Raw genomic sequence first — 26,237 nt, 5'->3', positions numbered from 1 at the left:
GCTTTCTTTTTTTTTTTTTTTGAGACGGTGTTTTGCTCTTGTTACCCAGGCTGGAGTGCAATGGCGCCATCTCGGCTCACCGCAACCTCCACCTTCTGGGCTCAGGCAATTCTCCTGCCTCAGCCTCCTGAGTAGCTGGGATTACAGGCAAGCGCCACCACGCCCAGCTAGTTTTCTGTATTTTTAGTAGAGACGGGGTTTCACCACGTTGACCAGGATGGTCTCGATCTCTCGACCTCGTGATCCACCCGCCTCGGCCTCCCAAAGTGCTGGGATTACAGGCTTGAGTCACCACGCCCGGCCTAAGCTGTGCTTTCTTTTTTTTTTTCTTTTTTTTTTTTTTTTTTTTGAGACGGAGTTTCGCTCTCGTTACCCAGGCTGGAGTGCAATGGCGCGATCTCAGCTCACCGCAACCTCCACCTCCTGGGTTCAGGCAATTCTCCTGCCTCAGCCTCCTTAGTAGCTGGGATTACAGGCACGCGCCACCATGCCCAGCTAATTTTTTGTATTTTTAGTAGAGACGGGGTTTCACCATGTTGACCAGGATGGTCTCGATCTCTTGACCTCGTGATCCACCCGCCTCGGCCTCCCAAAGTGCTGGGATTACAGGCTTGAGCCACCGCGCCCGGCCTTAAAATCCACTTTCATACCTGCCTACCAGTGTATGGACTTAAAAGTAATATGGCAAAAGGAAAAAAACAAAAAGACAAAAAAAAAAAATAAGCGTAAAAGGCCGGGCGCTGTGGCTCACGCCTGTAATCCCAGCTCTTAGGGAGGCAGAGGCGGGAGGATAGCTTGAGCCCAGGAGTTCGAGACCTGCCTGGGCAACATAGCGAGACCCCGTTCTCCACAAAAAGGAAAAAAACAAAAAGACAAAGTAATATGGCCTATATCAATTTTCCAGAATTGTTCTTTTTTGTTGTTGTTCATTTGTTGTTGATTTTCTCCTTCCTCCCCATATTGTCTATTTGTAGGATATAAGCCTTTGCAGCCTGCTAAAAACAATCTTTCCTAATAACGTAGGACCAGAGTCTCATTTTCTATTTTTTTTTTCTTTTTTTTGAGACGGAGTTTTGCTCTTGTTATTTATCCAAGCTGGAGTGCAATGGCACGATCTCAGCTCACTGCAACCTCCGCCTCCTGGGTTCAGGCAACTCTCCTGCCTAAGCCTCCTGAGTAGCTGGGATTACAGGCGCGCACCACCATGCCCAGCTAATTTTTTTGTATTTTTAGTAGAGATGGGGTTTCACCTTGTTGACCAGGATGGTCTCGATCTCTTGACCTCATGATCCACCCACCTCAGCCTCCCAAAGTGCTGGGATTATAGGCATGAGCCACCACGCCCAGACCAGAGTCTCATTTTCTTCTTCTTTTTTTTTTTATTGAGATGGAGTCTCGTTCTTGTCACCCAGGCTGGAGTGCAGTGGCCCAATCTCAGCTCACTGCAGCCTCTGCCTCCTGGGTTCCAGCAATTCTCCTGCTTCAGCCTCCCAGGTAGCTGGGATTATAGGCACGCATCACCATGCCTGGCTAATTTCTGTATTTTTACTAGAGACAGGGTTTCACCACGTTGGCCAGGCTGGTCTCAAACTCCTGACCTCAGGTGATCCGCCCGCTTCGGCCTCCCAAAGTGCTGGGATTACAGGCGGGAGCCACCATGCCCAGCCCAGAGTCTCATTTTCTTCTAAAATGCTTTCTTTGAAAGATTTTAAAAATAAAAGGAAGGAAATGTGAAAGGAAAATAAACCTTGGGGCCCCAAAATGACTACACCAAGGAAAAAGTCAAGCTAGGAACTGTGTCAGGAAAACCTGCCTCCCATTTTATTCCTAAATAAGACAACTACAAAGATAAAAAGCCACATACCTCCCTCACAGTGCCCACAAGGAAATTCCTTGGTACATGGCACAGATAGAACTCAAAGTCATCCCTGAGACTCACATGAGACAAATGCAGATCTAATTGCTTCCTCTGCACTATTGTTTCACTAAGCCAGACTAATGCATAAGTGACTATTTCCTCTATCCTTCTTTCATATAGATAAATTGTAGGCCGAGCATGGTGGCTCATGCCTGTAATCCCAGCACTTTAGAAGGCCAAGGTGGATGAATCATCTGAGGTTGGGAGTTGGAGACCAGCCTGACCAACATGGAGAAACCCCGTCTTTACTAAAAATACAAAATTAGCCAGGTATGGTGGCACATGCCTATAATCCCAGCTACTCAAGAGGCTGAGGGAGGAAAATCGCTTGAACCTGGGAGGTGGAAGTTGTGGTGAGCCAAGATAGCGCCACTGCACTCCCGCCTGGGCGACAAGAGTGAAACTCCATCAAATACATAAATAAATAGTGTATTTAGTGAAAGGCGAATCAGAAACTCAAAGGAATGCACTCATTTGTCTCCGATCTACCTAGGACCTGGGAGCCTCCTCCCTGCTTTGAGTTGTCTCACCTTTCTGGACCAAATCAATGTACGTCTTACACATATTGATTGATATCTCATGTCTCCCTAAAATGTATAAAACCAAGCTGTGCCCCACCCACCCCAGGCACTTGTCCTCAGGACCTCCTGAGACTGGGTCACAGGCGTGTCCTTAACCTTGGCAAAATAAACGTTCTTTCATTTTCTTTTTTGAGTGTGATGGCACAATCTCAGCTCACTGCAACCTCCATCTCCCGGGTTCAAGCTATTCTCCTGCCTCAGCCTCCCGAGTAGCTGGCATTACAGGCACCAACCACCATACCCGAGTAATTTTTGTATTTTTAGTAGAGACAGAGTTTCACCATGTTAGCCAGACTGGTCTCGAACTCCTGACCTCAAATGATCCTCCCACCTCAGCCTGCCAAAGTACTGGGATTACAGGCATGAGCCGCCGCACCAAGCAAGCCAAAATAAACTTTCTAAATTGTTTGAGTTCACAATTATAAGCCTAAAACATTTTGCACACAAACTGGTCTTACTATAATTTCTCTTTAATAGAAAAGAAGAGCTAGAGAGGGAGAGAGAAATTGTTTCCAAGGAAAAGTCTAACACTTTTCTTAAGGGCAGATTGAATCATGAATTATTTCTTGACTACAATAACTCTCTAGATGGTACAAGATTATAATGTTTTTTTCTAGCTTTAGTCAGTGTCCTAATGGGATACAGGGTTGAACTCTGACCTCAAGTGATCCCCCAGCCTTGGGCTCCCAAAGTGCTGAGATTATAGGTGTGAGCCACCACGCCTGGTTTGTCTCATATTTCATCTTAAACAATAAGTAAGTTTAGCATCTATTCCACAGTACAGCTGCCTTCTGTTTTGTTTCGTTTTTTTGAGACGGAGTTTCACTCTTGTTACCCAGGCTGGAGTGCAATGGCGCGATCTCAGCTCACCACAACTTCCGCCTCCTGGAGGCAATTCTCCTGCCTCAGCCTCCCGAATAGCTGGGATTACAGGCACGCACCACCATGCCCAGCTAATTTTTTGTATATATTTTTTTTAGTAGAGACGGGGTTTCACCATGTTGACCAGGATGATCTCGATCTCTTGACCTCATGATCCACCCGCCTCAGCCTCCCAAAGTGCTGGGATTACAGGCTTGAGCCACCGTGCCCAGCCTTTTTTTTTTTTTTTTTTTTTTTTTTTTTCAAAGAGAAAGGGTCTCACTGTGTTGCCCAGGCAGGAGTTCTGTGGCTATTCACAGGTGTGATCATAGTACACTACAGCTTCAAATTCCTGGGCTCACGTGATCCTCTGGCTTCAGCCTCCCAAGTATCTGGGACTACAGGTATATGCCATCGCACCAGACATTAGCAGCCTCTTTTTAATATCAAGTTAATATTTTAATTATGGACCAGTTAACTCCAAGTTAGGCTGATACTCAGGAACATGTCCCATTTATGATTTGTGGTTTCATTTCCTCCTCTACATGAGTTTGAGAAGGAGAGTCACAGAAGCATCACTCAGCCGGTCATTAATGGGGCAAGCCAGTCAGGGCGAGGTCCACAGGGGGCTTCAAGCACAGGGTTTCCAGAATCCAGGGAAGAGCTGGTATAAATGCCCATTGCCAGGTCTGTCAGAGTCTGATTTGGTGGGTCTGGGTGGGGCCAGGAACCTGTATTTGTAACATGCCCCTTCAGTGATTCTGATGTGGTAGTCCTGGGACCTCACTATGAAAAAACAGGCCTGCCTTGCCCTCAAGGAGCAAGGGTACTGTCACCTGGCTATGATGCCCTGGCCAGGGACATAAGACTAGACAAGTCCCAGCTCTGACCCCAGCTTGCTGGGGCCCTTCTAGTCTTAACGGATGGATGTGGTTAGGGGTTTCCCTGGAGGAAGTGACTGGAGGCCTCCTTTGCCTCTCCTTCCCCATCATAGCACACTGGCCTCCTCACTGCCCTCCCACAAGCCAAGCTCAGGCCCTCCTCAGGGTCTTTGCACAGCTGATCTGTCTGTTTGCCCTGTTCGTCCGCTAGGTCATCATTCTGCTGGCTAATGGTAATTGAGGCCTCAGCCTGAGCATCACCTCATAGACGCGTCCTCTGATACCACCCCAGCACCCTCACATGCCTCTGTCTTCCTCACTCCTGAAATATCGTGAGTTTATTATTCATCCCTCCCGCCCCTCGCCGCCACCCCGTGACTATGAGCTCCCTGAAGGCAAGGACCACACCCTGCTGGTCATGGGTAAATGCGGAACACTTGGCCCTGGACCGGCACAAAGAAGGGTAACCCAGATTTGTCTGATCAATCCATACCCAGAATCAGTGAGCCTAAGAGCACCAAGGAATCCCTCCCATCGTCTCCAGCTATGCTTCCACTCAGGGACTTTCTGTAGGGTGGAGAACAGGGGATTCAATTCCACAGGCATTTGGGGAATGCCAGCTGTGCCGGGGCCTGTGCTGGGGTCACCAGGCTCCAATGGAGTGGCAGGTGTATACCAGCCCCTGAGCCTGCCTCAGTAGAAGCAGGTGACTAGCACCACAATCCTTGCTCCAAGGAAGCCAGAGAGGAAAAGGGCCACCAAGCAGGTTGAGCCAGGGAGTGTCTTCACAGGGGTTCAAGCTCAGCACCAGGAGTGCCCCTCGGGTGGCAGGATCAGGGGTTTCTGCGAAGAGGAGGAGAAAGCATTTGGTGTGTTGAGGGGGTGTTGAAAGAAAGACAAGCAGGTATTCCACAATGACATGGGTGCCCGGAACATGGAGGGACAAGGTGTGGGACAGAAAAGACCTGTCTGCTGTAGACTCACTTCTGAGGCCTCCTGCCCATCAGCTCCCTTGCCTCTCAGGGACTGTCCTGTCCCCCACAACCCAGCTCAGCTGCAAGGAGCCAAGGGGCTCATTCAGGTGACAAAGGCCTCCCTCTGATGAGTCATCCTTGAGTCCCAGGTAGGCTCAACCCCCACAAGTCAGTCACACAGTCAGTGCCAGAGCAGCCACCCTGTGCAGTGGCCAGACTGAGCCCCAGAGAGAAGGGGCCTTGTCTTCGGGTCCTGGAAGAGACAAAATGGCAACAGATGTGGGATGATTGCACTTGTCAGCCTTCCTGGGGCTGGCTGTGTGCTTCCTCATGCAAAGCCCCTCTGTGGTTCCCCATGCCCTTGGCATGAGGTCAGACTTCCCGTTGCTCACCTGTCCCACCACCTCTTCAGCCTCGCCTTGCACCCCACCCCACCAGGATCACCTCGGGGGTCAGACCTTTCCAGCCCATTGCCTGCTCTAAGCTGTTCGCTCTACCTGGGAGACTGCTGTGTCTCGGCTCTTTAGGGAAAACCCTGCCTCCAACATTGGTTCAGATATCCCGACCTCCCATGTGCTGCCTCGCCTCTCCTCTGGGCCCCTGCCCTCCACCCCCCCCCCCACCCCTAGCCTGAGGGAGGCTCTGGCTGCTCAGCCTCCCTCAGGCTGGCTCCTCCTCCACTATAGCCACAGGAGCCAGATCTTAATCTAGCTGACGATCCCTGTGACCCCTGGAGGGAGGGGCCTGTCAGTTCCCTCCACTGCCCTCTTGATCGTATGGGATGGATAAAGGTGTGTGCACCATGGCTGCATGCATAGCTGAGAAGGCGTTCGTGTCTGCATATGTGAGTGTCTGTGTGCATGCACAGGTGTGCAAGTGCGGGTACAGCTGGGTCTGTGTGTCCATGGCTGCACCTCTGTGTGCATGCATGTGTGTGTGTTTGGCTGTGTCTGTATGTGCATTTGTGTGTGCATGGCTATGTCTCTGAGTGCTCTGTGTGGTTCATGTTGTGTGTGCTGCTGATGTGAGACTCTGCACGTGCTCCTGTGACGGTGTATCTTGGTTTGGGTTCCTCTAGAAGCCAACCCTGGAAAGGATTTCAGAATAATTACACGCCAGGCGTGGTGGCTCATGCCTGTATCTCAGCACTTTGGGAGGCTGAGGCAGGCGGATCACCAGAGGAGTTCGAGACCAGCCTGGCCAACATGGCAAAACCCCATCTCTATCAAAAAATACAAAAATTAGCTGGGCGTGGTGGTGAGTGCCTGTAATTGTGGGGAACATTCCCGTGTGAGACCCCCAAAAGGCGTGAGTCTCACTATACGGTGAGTTTGATCCCAAACACAGTTTCCTACTGGAGGCAGTCGAGCTATCCGGAAAGAGGATCTGAAAGATGAATGATCAGTTTCTAATATCAACCACAATATCGTCTGGGCCTAAAACTATGCGTTGCTGCTAGGCCGAGTGACCCACCCCCTGCCGGCAACCGGTTCCTGCTTTTAACCTTTTTATGACTCTTTAAGAATAAGTCTTAAACCTTACTTACCTGACTGCCTTATACCTAAATAATGGTTTAACTGTCTATTTGCAAAGCAAATGCCACCATAAGGGATGACTTTGATTTCTGACTCAGAGACTCCTGAATGGGGAAGTTGAGATAAGTTGAGTCAGGAGTAGACAAAGGAGAATCCATTAAAAGATATTCTTTTTTTTTTTTTTTTTTGAGATGGAGTTTCACTCTTGTTACCCAGGCTGGAGCACAATGGCGCGATCTCGGCTCACCGCAACCTCCGCCTCCTGGGTTCAGGCAATTCTCCTGCCTCAGCCTCCTGAGTAGCTGGGATTACAGGCACGTGCCACCATGCCCAGCTAATTTTTTGTATTTTTAGTAGAGACGGGGTTTCACTATGTTGACCGGGATGGTCTCGATCTCTTGACCTCATGATCCACCCACCTCAGCCTCCCAAAGTGCTGGGATTACAGGCTTGAGCCACCGCGCCTGGCCCATTAAAAGATATTCTGATGAGCAAAACCAGAAAATCTTTTCACATCTCAGTTCTAAAACAAGATCAAACCAGAGATACCTGCAGCCAGGAGGAATAATGTTTGGATGTAAACAAGCTTTGTGATTACAGGAAATTCTGTTACTTTTTACAACCACTGATTGCATATCTGACTTCTCTATTGTATGTACATTTGCATTTCCTCTTGCTGTGATGTAAACCAGAGCCAAGAAAGTGTATTTATTCCTGGCCTTTGAAAAATAAAATTTGCCGTTTAGGCACAGCCTATCAGCCCTCCAGACGCCTCACTTTCTCTCTGTCTTTATTAATTTTCCAGGCGCACTCCCTCTTCCAGGTATTGGGACCCTCTTGCAGGTCGAGAGACCCCGGGCAGACGTGCCTACCTGTCCCGGACGGTCCACGACATGTAATCCCAGCTGTCCACAGGAGCCTGGACAGTGGCCAGGGAAGTCTCGAATGCCACAGAGGTGAGCTTGGTCTCTGCCCTGCAGGCAGTGGGAAGTGCTGGAAGCTGGACATTCCTGTGAGGAGCAGTCAGTGCTGTGAGCAGGGCTGGACATCGAGCTGTGGGAGGGAAACTAGAAGCTGGAACACCTAGAGAAGGCTTTTAAGAGGAACAGAGCAGCTGAGCACGGTGGCTCACACCTGTAATCCCAGTACTTTGGGAGTCCAAGACAGGCAGATCACTTGAGGCAGGAGTTCAAGACCAGGCTGATCAACATGGTGAAGCCTCATCTCTATTAAAAATACAAAAATTAGCCAGGTATGGTAGTGTGCACCTATAGTCCCAGCTACTCAGGGGGCTGAGGCAGAATAACTTGAACCAGAGAGATGGATGTTCCAGTGAGCCGAGATCAAGCCACTGCACTCCAGCCTGGGCCACAAAGTGTGACTCTGTCTTAAAAAAAAAAAAAAAAAGGAGCAGAGCTGGGCAGATTGCGCAAAGCCCTAAATGTGGCAGTGACTAGCCCAGGGCTGAAAGGGGTGTGCGTGGGGTGACACTGGCACTCCTCTTCAGGGAGGGGTAGTGGCCAGTTACCACTGTCTCGGCAAGGTTTAGAAATTCAGGAGCTGCCGGGCGCGGTGGCTCAAGCCTGTAATCCCAGCACTTTGGGAGGCCGAGGCGGGTGGATCACGAGGTCGAGAGATCGAGACCAACCTGGTCAACATGGTGAAACCCCGTCTCTACTAAAAATACAAAAAAAATTAGCTGGGCATGGTGGTGCGTGCCTATAATCCCAGCTACTCAGGAGGCTGAGGCAGGAGAATTGCCTGAACCCAGGAGGCGGAGGTTGCAGTGAGCCGAGATCGCGCCATTGCACTCCAGCCTGGGTAACAAGAGCGAAACTCCGTCTCAAAAAAAAAAAAAAAAAAAGAAATTCAGGAGCTGTGGGACAGGGCCAAAGAATGTGGCAAGGGGGAGTTGCCAAGTCTCACCGGAAGGGTCTAATGGTTATTGGGCCAGGGGGAGTAGAAGGGGCTATGGAGGAAGAGTAAGAATAAATTGGGAGAGTGTCAAAGAGCAGCACGGACCATATGGAGGAGCTGGGGTGAGACAGGAGGAGCTTGAAAACCCTCAACAAAGCGGGAGCGTGGAGGCCCCTAGGCCTAGAGACCTGAGGAGCAGCAGGTGGAAGGGGCCCGGCCCTAGGGAGATGGTGGCAGTACAGAGATGCAGCAGGAGCACTGGGCAGTGCCAGGCTGTGAGGCACCAGAATTCCTAAATGCACAGTTGGGAGCAGTATCAAGGATTGAGGTAGCTGTGGGGTCTAGGAGGACAGAGAGAGGCACCCCTGATGCCTACTGGGGCAGAGCAGGAGGGAGCTGGGGCTGGAGCTTGGGGAAGCCAGGACCCTGGGGGAGTCTTTAGGAGCTATCAGGGAAGGAATGGGGTCTCCCTTGAGGCTTACAGGGGTGGGGTGCTGCAGAGGGTCAGGGATGGGGTCAAGAGAGAAGGTGACAGGTCAAGGGGGTCTATAGGGCAGAGTTGGGCTCACGGGCTTGGAGTTGCACAGATTGACTCTAATCCCAGGGGCAACGTTTGCTTGCTGTGTAACCCTAGGCAAGATCTTGAACTCTGAGTGGCAGCTGCCTCACGTGAATGGAGATTGTAACTGAAGCCAGGTGTATTATTTTCCAAGAACTGGGTGGCTCAAAACAACAGAAATGGATTCTCTTAAAATTCTGGAGACCGTAAGTCAGAAATCAGGGGTTGGCAGGCTCATCCTCCTTCCAAAGGCCCTGGTAGGGGTGCCTTCCTTGACTCTTCCGGCTTCTGGTAGACCTCGGAGTTCCTGGGATTGTGGCAGCCTCACGCCAATCCCTGCTTCCTTCTTCACATGGCTGGCTTTTTTTTTTTTTTTTTGAGACAAGGTCTCACTCTGTCACCCAGACTGGAGTGCAGTAGTGTGATCTTGGCTCACTGCAACCTCCACCTTCTGGGCTCAAGTGATTCTGCCGCCTCAGCTTCCCAAATGGCTGGGATTACAGGTATGCACCACCACACCCAGATAATTTTTGTATTTTTTAGTAGAGAAAAGGTTTCACTTTGTTGACCAGGCTGGTCTTGAACTCCTGACCTCAAGTGATCTGCCCGCCTTGGCCTCCCAAAGTGCTGGGATTATAGTCATAAGCCATCATGCCCAGCCATGGCTGTTTTCTCTATGTGGCTCTATGTCCAAATTTCTCTCTTGTAAGGACACCAGTCTCCATTTCTGGGGCTCAAGCAATCCTCCCAACTTAGCCTCCCGAGTAGCTGGGACCACAGGTGCACACCACCACACCTAGCCAATTTTTTATTTTTATTTTTGTAGAGATGGGGTCTCCCTATGTTGCCCAGGCTGGTCTCAAACTCTGGGCCTCAAGTAATCGTCCCACCTCAGCCTCCCAAAGTGCTAGGATTACAGGTGTGAGCCACGATCCCTGGCTTGAACTCTGGTGGGTTTTTTTTTCTTTTTGGAGACAGAATCTCGCTTTGTCGCCCAGGCTAAAGTGCAGTGGCTCAATCTCGGCTCACTGCAACCTCCGCCTCCCAGGTTCAAGTGATTCTCCTGCCTCAGTCTCCCAAGTAGCTGGGACTACAGGTGCCCACCACCATGCCTGGCTAATTTTTGTATTTTTAGTAGAGACAGGGTTTCACCATGTTGGCCAGGCTGGTCTTGAATTCCTGACGTCAAGTGATCCCTGCCTCGGTCTCCCAAAGTGCTGGGATTACAGACATGAGCCACTGCTCCCAGCCTGAACTCTTTTTAACTTAGTAACATCTGCAAAGTACCTATTTTCAAATAAGGTCATATTCACAGGTACTGGGTGTTAGGATTTGAATATATCTTTATAACAACCCTAGGCCATAGGGTTGCTGTAGGGATTTAACCACAGGCCTAGAACATAGTAAACTCCCAAAAAAATGATAGCTTTAAAAAGAAGGGCAGATTAGGGGAGGCTGAGGGAGCTCAGTCTGGCAGACTTTCCCTGCATGTGTCCACATCCTCACACATGCACAGGAGGCAAAGCCTATGGAATCCACCCAGGAGGGCCAGGACAGGGGACTCAGGAGCCTCAGCCTGCACTCACCTGCTCAGCAGAGCCAAGCTCAGGGCATCAGCTTCCTGGGCAGAGGGCTGCCAAAGTCAAAGCTTTGCTCGTCAGAAAATTCCTTGAGAATATTGAGCAAGGCCACCACCGACATCATGTGCAAATGCACAGATGATGAATCTGTGCCCCCACACCCAAGGCTACTCAGACCCACAGCCTTGGCTCGATGGGGTGGCAGACACTGTGTGCCACCATAGTGGCAGACTGTGTGCCACCAGCACACCCACCCACAGAACAGAGGGGTCAGGACATAGAATCAGACAGGCCGCGGGGACCCCAGTGAAGTTTTTTTTTTTTTTTTTTGAGTCGGAGTCTCGCTCTTGTTAACCAGGCTGGAGTGCAATAGCGCGATCTCGGCTCACTACAACCTCCACCTCCTGGGTTCAAGCAATTCTCCTGCCTCAGCCTCCAGAGTAGCTGGGACTACAGGCGTGCGCCACCATGCCCAGCTAATTTTTGTATTTTTAGTAGAGACGGGGTTTCACCATGTTGACCAGAATGGTCTCGATCTACTGACCTCGTGATCCACCAGCCTCGGCCTCCCAAAGTGCTGGGATTACAGGCTTGAGCCACCGCGCCCGGCCTCCCAGTGAAGATTATAGGCAGCCACTCCCCACTCAACAGAGGAGTAGGTCAGAGCGGGGTCTGCTATTCCCCCATCCCCTCTCCATAACACCTATGCATCTGGCAGTCAGACAGGCCTAAGGTAAACCATTTCCCCCCAGCTACCCACCGGGGTCACCCCCAAGCCAGGCCAGGGCCAATGCAGGTTCAGTGGAAAAGACAGGCTTGGCCCGAGTTCCTGCGCAACTCAGAACCTTCTGGTTTCTGCCACAGGACACCTTGCGAGCTTATCAGGATCACTGCAGGCAGCTAGGTGAGCTAAGTTCATCTGTACTGCCATGACCTCTGCGCAGATGCATCAGGAACACAGAGTGCTCCAGGTTAGGACAAAGGCAGTGCTGAAAAGGTTCACGGAACCAGTGATAGAGCACACAGCTGCCAACAGGGTCACTCCCCAGTGCCCCAGCCTGGACAACTGTGCTCCCTTTTGCCCTTACCAAGGTGCTAGATGTACATGGGACCAGAAACCCCCCTCTGTGTGCTCCTATGTGAAAGCCCAGCTACTTAGGTGTTTGTGACTCTGGGCACCTGTGGGCCTGGGATTATGTGTTTATTTGAGAGCTATTGAGGGTGTGCACCTACGAATGTGACCAGCAGCTGCCCTGCCAGGGCAGGCAAAGGTACAAGAGTAGGGGTGAAGGAATTGGGGGATGGGAAGAGGTTGCCCCCACCAACATCTGGGGTAGGAACATTATGGGCAGAAGGGACAGCAAGAGCAAAGGCCTGAGGTGGGGATTGGCAGGGTGGGCTTAAGGGACAGAAAAGTTAGTTGTGGGTGAATGTTAATGAGGTTGGTGGGCCTTGTGGACTCCTGTGAGAACTTGGCTACTATTTTGAGTGACGGCAAGCCCTGGGAGAAGGAACTTCACGCAGTTTAGCTTTTAAAAGGTCACTCTGGGCCGGGCGTGGTGGCTCAAGCCTGTAATCCCAGCACTTTGGGATGCCGAGGCGGGTGGATCACGAGGTCAAGAGATCGAGACCATCCTGGTCAACATGATGAAACCCCGTCTCTACTAAAAATACAAAAAAATTAGCTGGGCATGGTGGCACATGCCTGTAATCCCAGCTACTCAGGAGGCTGAGGCAGGAGAATTGCCTGAACCCAGGAGGCGGAGGTTGCAGTGAGCCGAGATCGCGCCATTGCACTCCAGCCTGGGTAACAAGAGCGAAACTCCGTCTCAAAAAAAAAAAAAAAAAAAAAAAGGTCACTCTGGCTGCTCTGAGATAGATCAGTGGTTTTCCAAGTGTGGTCCAACAGCAGCAACTGAGAACTTGCAAAAACGCAGGTTTTCAGGCACCCTGCTGAATCAGGACCCCAGGGACAGGGCACAGAGATGGCATCATAGGAGTCCTCCAGCGATGGCTTATACCCCTCCAACAGCCTCACTCCAGGGCTCCTGGAGGACTCTGTCCCCATTAGACCCCAACAGATGCTCTGAGCAGAATGAGTTCTGTGGTCAGCTGCATGTGGGAAATGAGTAGCTGGGACTATAGGTGCAAGACACCACACCCAGCTAATATTTGTATTTTTAGTAGAGACGGGGTTTCACCATGTTAGCTAGGATGGTCTTGATCTCTTGACCTCATAATTGGCCCGCCTCAGCCTCCCAAAGTGCTGGGATTACAGGCATGAGCCACCGTGCCTGGCTATAATACTCTTTATTAACTTACTTGACTATCAAATACTTTTTTTTTTCCCAAGACCACTTCATGAACATAGGCTACACTGAAAAATGCTACTTCGGGTACATTTTGATTTATTTCTCTGGGCTCCCACACTGCACCTAACACAGAGTGACCACCCAACAACTGCCCTTTGAAAAATGCATGAAACTCTCCCATGGTGACATTGATGGAACTTGGGTGATTACAAACCAACTGACCTTTCCCTAAACTCTGGAAGGACTTGGTGTCAGCCCCTCATACACTGACTTCCTGGGCTTCCCTGGGAGCCCAAAGGTCTGGAAGGTTCCAAGCACAAGAAGGGGAAGAGGGAGGGGCCCTGCCTTGGCCTTCACAGAACAATGACCTCTCTGGTGCTTAGGGTCCCCACCCTACCTGAGCTCAGGGCCAAGTCACAAGGCAGCTTCCCTAGAAGGCTTTTTTTTTTTTTTTTTTTTTTTGCCAGGAGAACCACCCTCTTAGCCCAGATGATCTGTTGTTTGTAGAAAGCTTAAGTGGGTCCCAGGAGGTCAGTCTAGCCAGCCCTTGCCTCCAGGCTGGGCAGCCACTCCTCTGGTCCTTGCAGACAGCCAGGCATCAGGCCTGCCTCAGGGGCCCCTTTGAGGCCTCAAGAACAACAGAGCTCTCCTTTGTTCCCAGGGAAATCTCAGTGGAGGCCCATTCATTAGCAAGAGGCATCTGGCCCATAAAGTTCAAGTGAAGCAGAAGCCAGATGGTCCAGGAAATGGGAGAGGGGCCACAGAACCACAGCTTTCCTCATCAGGGGTGCCAGAAGAGACTTGGAATCACCAGGTCTATGCTTCTATTAACAGGTGAACATGTACAACTATTATGTATCAATGACTTTTTTAAAAAAACAGGTGGAGAATCTGAGGTCCAAAAGGCAGACAGGACTGTTATGGTCACACAGCTTGGCTCTCATGCCCTCAGGTTCTCCCTAGTCCATGCTCTGGTCAGTTTAATAGTTCTCAGGTGTGTACAGAGCCATTGGGACAGGCCACAGGATGAGCAGGATGGCCACAGAGGAGGCAGGCAGAGGGAGAGCCAGTCAGGGGCTCATGATGGACCTGACTTCATCAGGAATGAGTGCAGGGGAAGGGATTGTGATCCCAGGGAGCCAGGCCACACTTGCAAGGAGGCGGAGGTGAGGGGTAAAGCAGAGCAACCCTGTGGCCCTGCATAGCTCAGCTCATGTGTGTGACCCCATGTATGATGACATCCCAATCATGGCACACCATGGCTGCACATGTGTGCCTCTGTGACAATGTCATAGCCCCGGGGCACACTGTGACTACACCATGTATCTACCTGTAACATGGTGCTGCTGCCCCTCTGACCAGAGCAGTTGAGCATGTGGCCATGTCCAAATGGTGTTTGTGAGTCTGGGCACCTGTGGGCCTGGGATTATGCATGTGTTTGAGAGATACGTAGGGTGTGCACCTAGGAATGTGACCAGCAGGCTGCACTGCGAGACACTAGGTCCTTCCAAACATAAGAACCTCCAAACTTGAAATGTCACTTCAGAGTGGCCAGCAGTTTTCTGTCTGCTAAGACCAGGCAGGCTGTGGAAAATGATTTTCTAAATATGGTTACAGAAATGTAGAGTGAGAGACCTTCTGCTGCACAGCTCTGGTCATCTTCTGATGTGGTGGCCAGGGAAGAGAGTGAGAGAGGAACCAGAAGGGGGAATGGGGGTCTGTCCTGCAGCCTCCACCCAGCTCAGCTTCAAGGGGCTTCAGCTGACTCCTGACCACACAGTCCACAGACCAGCCTGAGATCAGAGGTGGCCTATCCCATGGGGAGAGCCCATGGGAGCTTGCATATGCGTGGGTGGCAGTGGAGTGGCAGAGTATCGGGACATGAGCACTTACACCCCCTCCCCCAGGAAGGCTCCTGAAGATGCCCGTCTGGCTCAGCTGGGTACCTAGTAAATGGCCTCACTCCGTTTCCCCTGGCTCTCTCCAGGCCATCTGCTAACCAGCCGTCTGCCCCTAGCTTTCCACACTCACCTCTCTGCTGACACAACCTGCCCACAAATGGCCCCATCTCTGGGCCCACAAATGGCCCTATCTCTGGGGCCTAAGGACTCACCCACACATACTCACTTGCACATAGTTCACAGATAATCGTTTATTTGCCTACTCTACTCATTCATGTGTTTATTCATATGTTCGTTCATTCATTCGACAAATGCTCACCCACTAGGTACCTCCTGTGAGCCACCAGCCCTGCTGAACTTCTCCAACTCCCCAGGTCAGAGAAATGAGGGCACAGTCCCAGTGGACCTCGGTGTGGGCAGCTCAGCAAAGAGGAACCTGGAGGCTGGGTGGGCTGATGGCCGTTAGCTGAGGGAAGCACTGAGGGGTGTCACAACCAGGCCACTGCATCAAGCCGGATGGGCTCTGGAGGTTGAGTAAACACTGTGGCTGCCTTCCCCCAACCCCAGGCTGGGTCTGGCACCATCATCCTAATGAGCCAGAGTTGAGTCCCAAGGCTTCAGAGCTGTCCTGTAATCCCAAAGCCCACAGAATATGACCCATCCCTTGGGCTGGTTCGAAGCGTCCCTTCAGTTGGGCCCAGATTGCCTTAGCTGCCCCCATGCCCCCTTCCCACCAGCTACACCAGATTTTGCCTGAGGGCTTGGAAGACTATGGCCTTCCAGCTCCTCCACACTGTCCCTTCCCAAGGGGACCTGGAGCCCAGCTTCCCAGGCTGCTCACAACCTCCCAACTTCTCTGCTATATCTCCTTGCTGACATTTCAGTCATGATAATAGTAATCATAATCAGATCTATCCAACATCTCCTTGGCACTGGGCATGAATGGGTGATATTTCCAACCCTCTCATATTCCAAAGCATAGTGGCCAGAGCTGGAGGTGGCCAAGAGTGTGGCACTAGATCCCCCAGCCTGGGGCCCCAGTTAGCTTCTGGCCTGCTCCACCCCCAATCATCGCCCAATTGGCTCCTCATCCTTCAGAACTCACCCTGAACGTCCCCTCCTCAGAGAGGCCTCTCCAAGCCTCCAAGCGGAGCAGCCTCTGTCCTTGTCACTCAGAGCACCACGTGAGCTCTCACCCTAACATGATTGTGTGTCTGGATGGCATGTTCCTCTGGACATCTGTCTCCCCCACCAAAGTGTCCACTCTGTGAGAATTGGGACTACATTTGCCTTGTTCACAGCTGCCATCCCAGAACCTAGTTCAACACCAGGCAAACAGTAGGTACACAGTAAGCATTCGCTGAATCAAAAAAGCCTATTTATCCATTTGGATATCCATTTCACCATATGGCCAGGCCTGGCTCAAAGTCCTGACCTCGTCACCCACCTTGGCCTCTCAAAGTGCTGGGATTACAGGTGTGAGCCACCGTATTTGGCCCCCATGTCTCTTAAAAAAAAAAAAATCTGGATATGAATCTCTTCTAGAAATACAGGAAGAAGGCCTGGACACACCAGGCTCTGTTTCTAGGGATAACAATGGCCAGAGCTTAAATGTGTCTGTCCTTCAGCCCAGGGGTCCAAGTACCCACTGTCCTCACCTATCTGGACCCCACAGGCTTCTGCACTGCAGATCCCAGGTTTATGCTGCAAAGCTAAGGCTTATTAGGTCTGCAGAGTGAGGAGCAGGGCTAACAAGGCTTCCTCAAGGTAAGGGGTTGTTACTTAGCTCTCCTTTGCTGATTTCACTCTCAACTCCAAAGGCCCCATCAAGGCTGTGATGACTCTAAGGCAGGTGAACGTTGGTGATGGCATCACAAGCCTGCTAATCTTGCATAAGAACCTGTTGACTCAGTGTCAATGGGGACTCAATGGCCTCTGGTTTCACTTCCCACACCAGGGACTGAGGGTTTTAATAAAATTCAAAGGCAAGTCCTGGAGAAAGGGTGCTACCAGTAGCCCTTTAGGCAGCTTGGTCCGAGGGTCTTGACATGGAGGTGGGTGACAAGGTAAGGACCCAGTGATTGAGGTGCAGCTGTGGGTAGGCAGGCCCAACTTACATCCTGACTCCAGCTCTGAAACTTTGGACAAGTCACCTTCCCGAGGCCTCATCTGGGGCCCACAGCTAATATTACCTGCATGCTGTTTCCAGGAAGAGGTTCCTCCGCCAATCACAGTGGCAGTGTCTCATCGACCTTGTGTAGAAAGTATGTCAGGGTTCTCCAGATAAACAGAACTAACAGGAAAGAGAAAGAGAGTTGGATTTTAAGGAATTGGCTTACATGACTGTAAGCCAAGTTCTGGTAAGTCAGAACTTGGTAGGGCAGGCTGGCTGGCTGGAAACTCAGGCAATATTTCTACATTACATCTTGCGGCAGCAGTTCTCCTTTTCCAGGAAACCTTGGTTTTTGCTCTGAAGGCCTTTGGTTGATTGATTGAGGCCCACATTGTTGATAATCTCCTTTACTTAAAGTCGACTGGTTGTAGATATTAATTACATGTACAAAATACCTTCCCAGCAACATCTAGACTAGCATTGTTTTTTTTTGAGATGGAGTCTCACTGTCACCAAAGCTGAAGTGCAGTGAGTGGTATGATCTCGGCTCACTGCAACCTCTGCCTCCCGGGTTCAAGCGATTCTCCTGCCTCAGCCTCCCAAGTAGCTGGGACTACAGGCATCCGCCACCACGCCCAGCTAATTTTTGTATTTAGTAGAGACCGGGTTTCACCATGTTGGCCAAGCTGGTCTTCAACTCCTAACCTCCAGTGATCCGCCTGCCTTGGCCTCCCAAAGTGCTGGGATTACAAACGTGAACCACCACTCCCAGCCTAGGCTAGTATTTAACCAAACAATGGGCACCATAGCCTTGCCAAGTTGACACACAGCATTTAGCCAGTACAGAAAATATCACTCCCTTTCTGTGCATGAGGAAATTGAAGCTCAGAGAGGCTATGCCAACTGCTTAAGGACATAGAGCATACAGGATGGAGCAGGAAGTTGAACTTAGGCAGCTCGCTGCCTCCACTCTCTGAGAATGGAGCTGCAGGTGGCTGCTTCAGAGGGGCCTGTGAGAGTTGAAACACACAGTCCCTGGTACCACACTACGGTAGAGACACAATTCAATTTGGTAGTGACTGTTATTACTACTACTGTTAACACAGATCATTCAATAAGGGGGTGGCTGTGGGAGCAGGGAGGAGACAGAGAGGAGAGGGCTGTTGGTACCCACCATTGGAGATGGGTTTTAGGGTTACAGAAAACTCTTTCCTCTTTGCAAAAGGGCCACTTTCCTCCTTCTAGGAACCTCCACGGAGGGAGCCAAGGAGGGCGGGAGGCCTCTGCCAGGCTGTGGGTCCTGAATGCTGTGCAACTGGGCCCAGAGCTGCTGGCCAGGTGCAGAGGAGAGACAGTGAGCAGTGTCCACCAGTGTGTGGGGTCTGGAAGGAGTCCTGCCTTCTGAGGCTGTGGCTGGCTGCCCAGAAGTTCCCGGAAGTAGGCAACCTCTCCTGAGTTGGGTGGCCGGCGGCTAGCCAGAGCCTTGGCCAGCCTCCTTGGCTAGATGCTCCCATCTGCCTGCCCAAACTGGTCCTGTCACCCAGAAATAGAGAAATGCCTCCCCTGAGACCTGAGACCCTTGAAGCTGCCCCAGCCTCAATCCTCCCAGCTTCTTCACCTGCCCCCACAGGGTGGAATGCTGGACCAGAAGGCAGAAGGCCAGGAGGTCACCATGCTCCCCACTTGCTAGCTGTACAACCTTGGGCAACTTAACCATTCTGAGCCTCTGTCCCTTGTATGGGTTAATAATTGCACAGACATCTGTAGGGTAGCTGTTCGGGGGACCTGAGGTCGTGCACATAATCACAGAGCCAGGTCAAACATTTGCACACAGCGGCTGCTGCTGCCATCTTTGCTCAGCAGATTCTCATGCTCCCTGGCCTTCTCCTTACTGGCCCTGTCCAGCCAGCACACTTCACATTTACTCTCTCCTCACTCCTCCTCCTCTTTGTTCCAGCTCCCTCATGTCTGGGTAGAAGGGGTCCTGGGTAGGCCTTTAAATGCCAACAGGGCCAGAGAGAAATAAGGTCCCCGAATTGGTGGATAATTACACTGTTGATGATGATGAGATGCTAACGTCTCCTTGCCTGCCTCTGCCACACACCCCTCCCTCTCCCCTGCTCTCTTGACTCCAGCCTCCCTGTCTTCCTCCATGCTCCTCCTCCACATTAGGCTCCCTCTAGTCTTCACTGGGGCCCCTCAGCCTGGCCACTGTTCCCAGGTGGCATCTCCTTGACACCAGGCTGCAGTCCTGAGGTGGGTCCCCCTTCCCATCCCGCCATTCTCTATCCTGGCACCCTTGTCCACCCTGGTCACAGCCTGTCACGACGTCTTTGCTGATGTCTGTCTGCGTAGCAGCTAAGGAGGACAGGGAGGGAGGCTTCCCCACACTGCACATCCTCCTCCCCCTAAGCCCTTGCATGTGAATCAGGCAGACCAGGGCCCCTTGAAGGTGATGGGGCAGAGGCAGGCACTGCTGGCCACAGGAGAGGGCTCAGCCAGGCCCTGCCTCTGCCCCACTATCTTCAAGGGGCCCTGATCTGCCTGATCCACCTCTAGAGGTTTGGGGGGGATGACAGAGAGCCCCTCGTAACTAGCCAGATCATTCCCCTGCCCCTGACCCCAGACCCTCCTCCAGAGGCTGAGTGCGGTGTGGGAGACATAGAAAGCAGGACAACTGGGTCCCCCTGCAACCCAAACATCAGTTTCTGTGTGACCTCGAGCAAGTCCTCTTCTCTCTCTGAGTCTTAGTCTCCCTGGCTGTAAATGGCTTAGGGCTGGGGACACACACTGATGCCTACAAGGCCAGGGAGGTGTTGCTGCTTGGACATTACATTCCTGAGGATTGAGGACTCACTGAAGGGAGGGCTGATAGAGAATTAGAGAGAGCACACCCTGCCTGGGCCAGCCCAGGGGCTCCAGGTCTGCTGATTTCTCAAAAGAAGCTGAACATCTGAGGTTTGATGAGAAATCTCCTGCTGGTTAAATGTTGACAATAAATTCACATTTTATTATAAAACGAGCACTACGTGGGCCACACAGAACTTATCTGGGTCACAGTTTGTGGGTGCCAGGCTAGAGGGCTGAGTTCAGGGGTCCCCTGGGGCTCTCTGGGCATTTTCTGCTCTCTAGGATGGGGGCTGCTGGTCCGTACAAGGCCCCCCAACTCCAGACCTGCCTCCTGAAGCATTTATTGGCTTTGCCCCACTCCAGCCCCTCTCTCTCCTCTCACAAACCAGAGCTCACCCCTTGCTCTGCAGCCATAGTGTGAGGGGATTCCAAAGGCAAGGTTAGGATGAGGCTGATGCCAGAGACCTCAGAACCCTTCTGCTCTGCCAACCCTGAAATTTCATCTCCCATGGTGCCTCCTGGGCCCCATCACTGTAACCCTGGAGCTCATGCCTCCAGCCCTTCAGAGCAGAGCTGAACTGTTTCCAGATCCTCTACCCACTGTGTGAGACTGGTGCCCATCTACCACTATAGAGAAGGGCACTGACACCTCAAGGAGCAGAAGCACCACAGGTTGGAGGTGTCCTATGTCCACCAGGGGTCTCCTTGAGAAGGATGCAGGATTTCTTGCTTGGCTGACAGATGTGGAAACTGAGGCCAAGAAGAAAGCAGCAGGTTTGCCCAGACTGAGCTACCTCATATTCTTGGAGGGGTGCTGCTAAAAATAATTCCTGGGAGAAGGGGTCTCAGCGATGAGTGCCATGTCCTCTCCCTGAGTCCACTCGCCGGCCTGCCACCCTCCACCGCCGCACCCTGCAAACTCACCCCTCTCCTGTGCCAGGAACTTGCTACCATCAGCACCATGCCCTAACAGTATCCAGCACTGACCTGGAAGCAGAAGAAGGAGCTGTCTGACATCACTCACCGCATCGTGGCTCCAGGCAAGGGTGTTCCGGCTGCAGGTGAGTCCACTGGGAACATTGCCAAGGGCTGCAGTCCACTGGCACTGAGAACACCAAGGAGAACTGGCGCTTCTACCACCAGCTGCAACTGATAGCTGACAACCGTGTGAATCTCTGCATTAGGGGCGCCATCCTCTTCCATGAGATGCTCTACCAGAAGGCGGATGATGGGCATACCACCCCCCAAGTTATCAAATCCAAGGGCAGTGTTGTGGGCATCAAGGTAGACAAGAGAGTGGTACCGCTGGCAGGGACAAATGGTGAGACCACCATTCATGGGCTGGATGGGTGCTCAGCACTGTGCCCAGTACAAGATGGATGGAGCTGACTTTGCCAAGTGGCATCATGTGCTGAAGATTGGAGAATACACCCTCTCAGCCCTCACCATCATTGAAAATGTCAACATCGGTGGGGAGCAGTAGCTCATGCCTGTAATCACAGCACTTTGGGAGGCCAAGGTGGGCTGATCACGAGGTCAGGAGTTCAAGACCAGCCTGGCCAACATGGTGAAACCCTGTCTCTACTGAAAGTACAAAAATTAGGCAGGCATGGTTGTGGGTGCCTTTAATCCCAGCTACTCGGGAGGCTGAGGCAGGAGAATTGCTTGAACCCGGGAGGAGGAGTTTGCAGTGAGCTGAGATCGCGCCACTGCACTCCAGCCTGGATGACAAAGCAAGACTCCATCTCAAACAAAAAAAAAAAAAGAAAGAAAGAAAGAAAGAAAAGAAAATGCCAACTCCTGACCCATTATGCCAGCATCTGCCAGCAAAATGGCATTATGCTCATTGGGGAGCCTGAGATCCTCCCCAGTGGAGACCATGACTTGAAGCAGTACCAGCATGTAACTGGAAGGTGCTGGCTTCTGTCTACAAGGCTCTGAGTGACCACCTCATCCACCTGGAAGGCACCTTGCTGAAGTCCAATATGGTCACCCAAGGCCACGCCTGCACTTGGGTACAGAAGTTTTCTCACAGGAGACTGTCATAGCAACCATCACAGCGCTGCACTGCACAGTGGCCCCCCACCCACCCCTGGTCCCTGGGCTCACCTTCCTGTCTGGAGGCCAGAGCAAAGAGGAGGTGTCCATCAACCTCAATGCCATTAACAAGTACCCCCTCCTGAAGCCCTGGGCCCTGAACTTCTCCTATGGCCGAGCTCTGCAGACCTCTGTCCTGAAGGCCTGGGACAGAAGAAAGGAGAAACTGAAGGCTGTGCAGGGGAGTATGGCAAGTGAGCCCTGGCCAACAGCCACGCCTGACAAGGAAAGTACACTCCAAGCGGTCAGGCCAGGGCTGCTGCCAGTAAGTCCCTCTTTATCTTTAATCACACCTAATAAGCAGACATGTTCCCAGTCTGCCCCTCAGCACTCCAGGCCCTGCCCCCTCCCAGACTCTCTTGAAGAGGGGGCCTCCTCCTTGGAGCTCCAGGCTGGCTTGCCCATGCTTCTGCCTCCCTCGTGACAGTGGTGTGCAGTGTTGTCTGTGAATGGCTAACTCCATCACCCTTGCCAGCACACTGCTAATAAACAGCTATTTAAGGCGAAAAAAAATAAAATAAAAATAAAAGCCAGGCGCAGTGGTTCATGCCTGTAATCCTAGCATTTTGGGAGGCTGAGGCAGGTGGATAATGAGGTCAGGAGTTCAAGACCAGCCTGGGCAAGATGCTGAACCCCATTCCCACTAAAAATACAAAAATTGGCCGGGTATGGTAGCGGGTGCCTGTAATCCCAGCTACTCAGGAGGCTGAGGCAGGGAATTGCTTGAACTGGGAGGCAGAGGTTACAGTGAGCCCAGATCGCGCCACTGCACTCCAGCCTGGGCAGCAGAGAGCGACTCCATCTCAAAAACAATAATAATAAAATAAAATAAAATATAAAAATAAAAATATTTCCTAGGGCCCAGAATAAAAAGAGTGAATTCTGGGGGCTAGGATTGACATTTTCCATTTGCCTTGACCATTGGGTGGATACTCCGCCCAGCAGTCCTTGATCGTGACAGTGGTGGTGACGATGATGGTGATGTGGACTCGGTGGGAGGGAAACAAGGCCCCAGCGTCATCCCTGAGATGGGGCCTGACCTTGCCTCAACTCCAGTTGCTCAGGGCCACAGCAAGTGATAAGATGAGTTTGTACTGTAGCTCTGAGGAGGGAGGGAGGGAGGGAAAAAGGAGGGAGGGGTAAGGAGAAAGGGTTAAGGGAAGGAGGGGCAAGGGAGAGAGAAGGAGAGGGAGAGAAAGGGAAAAGAAGATGGGGAAGGAGGGAAGGACAAGGGAGGAGCAAGAGGGGAAGAAGGAGAAGGAAATAGGCCAGGTGGGGTGGCTCACGCCTGTTATCCCAGCACTTTGGGAGGCCGAGACGGGCAGATCATGAGGTCAAGATCGAGACCATCCTGGCCAACATGGTGAAACCCCATCTCTACTAAAAATACAAAAAGTTAGCTGGGCATGGTGGCACACACCTAGAGTCCCCAGATACTCAGGACGCTGAGGCAGGAGGATCACTTGACCCCAGGAGGTGGAAGTTGTAGTGAGCGGAGATCGTGACACTGCACTCCAGCCTGGGTGAAAGAGGGAAACTCCATCTCAAAAAAAAAAAAAAAAAAAAAAAAAGGAGAAGGAAAAGAAAAGAAAGAGGAAGAGGGGGAAGGGGTGGGGAAGAAGAGGCCCATAAGGATCACAACAGGACCCGAAGAGGGCCCACCTCACAGACACCATTAACTAAGACTTAGGGCATGAGGTCACTTGCTTAAGATCTCACAGGACTAGAACTCATGGCTTACGCCTAGTCCTTCAAGGCCTCAAACCTTAAACCACTCAAGCAGCATATCCCAAGATACTTCACCCTTACCTCACCAGAAAGGTGTGCTGGTTAAAATGCAGATTTCTGGGTCAAAATCAAAGGAGTGTGGCCCAGGAATCTGCATTTTGACCAGTACCCTGGTGGTTGTTCTTTGGGTCCTGACACTGGGAAACCCTGTGGCTTATTTAGGGCCTTTCTTAGTGCCACGTCCTGTACTCACGCTGACCTCCAACCACCCCCACAGGGCTGGGCCTTTTCCACTCAAGATTTCACCCACAGTCTCCCAGTCGCATGTAGAACCACCCTTCCAGCTAGCACCCACTTCTCTTCAGGAAGCCTTCCTCATGGTTGGGATCCTCCTCTTTCAGCACCTGTGGGAGTAATAGTCTCCTCCTTCATCTGGAGGTGCTTACCACACTCTATTTCACTTTCCGTGTGAGTCGGCCTTGTTTCCCAACCTTTCTCTATATTAAACAGGAAATTCCCAGAGGGCTGGAGACTTGCCGTTTTAAACAATAAGCCTCTGAAATACATGACTTCATCTGACCCTCCCACCAGCCACAAGTGGCAGGGTTGGGAGAGCTTTACAAATCAGGAAACCAAGCCTTGAAGAGGTTGTGGCCTGCCCGAGTCCATAACCAAGTAAGATTCAGAGCAAGGTTTGGAAGCCATGCCCAACTCCACTATCCAGTTCTTTCTGCTTCGGCTTTGCCTCTGATCACCCCCGTAAAAAACCCTGTGAGCGCTGGGTACAGTGGCTCATGCCTGTAATCCCAGCATTTTGGGAAGCTGAGGGTGGGTCACTTGAGGTCAGGAGTTTGAGACCAGCCTGGCCAACATGGTGAAACCCCATCTCTACTAAATATACAAAAATTAGATGGGCATGGTGGTGTATGCCTATAATCCAGCTACTTGGGAGGCTGAGGCAGGAGAATTGCTTGAACCTGGGAGACAGAGGTTCCGGTGAGCCAAGATTGCACCACTGCACTCCAGCCTGGGCAACAGAGGAAGACTCTGTCTCGAAACAAACAAACAAATAAAAACAAACAAACAACAACAAAAAACCCTGTGAGGCAGGCACATCAGGGATTATGATCCTATTGACCAGATGAGGAAAGCAAGGCCCAAAGATGAGCAAAGGACTCAGTATCATTCTGATTGCGCTCCCACTGCCAGCTGCACTTGGGTCCGAGCACAAGTGCTGACTTTTCTCTCTCATCCTCTCTGGGAAACGGGCACTGCCCAGGATCCCTCAACAGGCTGGCACAAAACTCAAGCTCTCAGACCAGGAGCCCTCATCCTGGACTGGTCCTACTGCCACTCTTGAAGCCAGGTGCCTCCTCTGAAGGTGGAGACTTGCCTCACCTGCCTTGCAGCCAGCTGGGTGCTCAGAGGGAAATGGAAAGTACCTGGACACACCTTGGTCACCGTCATTCTGGACTTTGTCCCTCTTGTCAATGCCCACCTGGGAAAGGAATACCCTCAATGGTCCTTTCCTCAAGACTGGAGGAGAGTACCTCTGAGCCGGGCACAGGCCCAGCCCAACCCAGCCTAAGCCAAGCTGGGAAGGGTGTGGAGCAAGGAAGGCAGACTGGCATTCCTGAGAGAGGTTTGCCAAGCCCTACAATTCATGTGTTGTGCCAGGAAACTCAAGGGAGGTATGGCCCAACGATGACCTCTGGAATGGAAGCCTAAGCCACACTGCTTGTCCAGGGTGGCCAGCAAGGGGCTTCGGACGACCCTGGATGGAAAAAGAAAAATAGTGGCTAAATATCTGTTACAAGCTAACTATTGTCAGATCCTGTGCCTCTCCCTCCTCCCCAAGTGCTCAGAGCTGTGGAATAGATGGGTTCCATCCAGCCCTATTCCTCTGTCCCTCTCTGGATCATCTTAGACCAGAAAGTGACACAGTTGAGTGTCCCGCTTCTTCTGCATTCCTCCAGGTCCACTTCATCTGTGGGCGATCTTCCCCACTTCCTCCGGGAAGCCCTCGTTCACAGCTTCCAAAGCAAGCCGCAGGTGGAGTGGGTCCTGCTTAAGACCCCGGCCCAGAATCCCTTGGATCTCATTCTTCCTCCATGTCCAAGACACCCATCTTGACAACCCTGTAGCCCCCTACTTGGCCCTAGCGGCACTTCGCCTCGACCTTGCCATTTTATACCCCACAACCGGGACGTAGGGTTCTGAAGCCCAGGGTAGTTGGCTGGGAGGCAGCACGAGTGTGCAGGGCGAGGTCGGGAAAAGAGACCTCGTCCGCCCACCTCCTGGTTGCTCCTTCTCCCGACAAGGGAGCCAGGGAATCCCCGGCGCAACGATACCCGCAGAGCCCAAGAAGCGGGCCTCTCAGCCGGGTCCCCGTCACCCACCCCGCCGGGAGCTACGCGGCGCGCCTGCGCG

The 26,237-nt window shown here is 51.9% G+C and overlaps 1 long non-coding RNA gene and 2 pseudogenes across 1 annotated transcript; 2 read left to right on the top strand and 1 right to left on the bottom strand.

The window, feature by feature from the left end:
- Positions 1–3,769: 3,769 nt before the first annotated feature.
- On the bottom strand, positions 3,770–17,691 carry LOC141585321 (uncharacterized). Its single transcript, XR_012518713.1, has 3 exons — positions 17,212–17,691; positions 7,623–7,803; positions 3,770–5,468 (listed from the first exon to the last, which is right to left on the bottom strand). It is a non-coding gene; the product is annotated as an uncharacterized LOC141585321 (long non-coding RNA).
- Positions 17,692–20,943: 3,252 nt separating this feature from the next.
- Positions 20,944–21,465, top strand: LOC101053566 (fructose-bisphosphate aldolase A pseudogene; annotated as a pseudogene).
- Positions 21,466–21,788: 323 nt separating this feature from the next.
- LOC141579885 (fructose-bisphosphate aldolase A pseudogene) lies at positions 21,789–22,376 on the top strand (annotated as a pseudogene).
- The last annotated feature ends 3,861 nt before the right edge of the window (positions 22,377–26,237 follow it).

This window comes from Saimiri boliviensis, chromosome 8 (assembly GCF_048565385.1).
Source record: "Saimiri boliviensis isolate mSaiBol1 chromosome 8, mSaiBol1.pri, whole genome shotgun sequence".
NCBI lineage: Eukaryota > Metazoa > Chordata > Mammalia > Primates > Cebidae > Saimiri > Saimiri boliviensis.
This window is presented reverse-complemented; position numbering and strand designations above follow the sequence as displayed.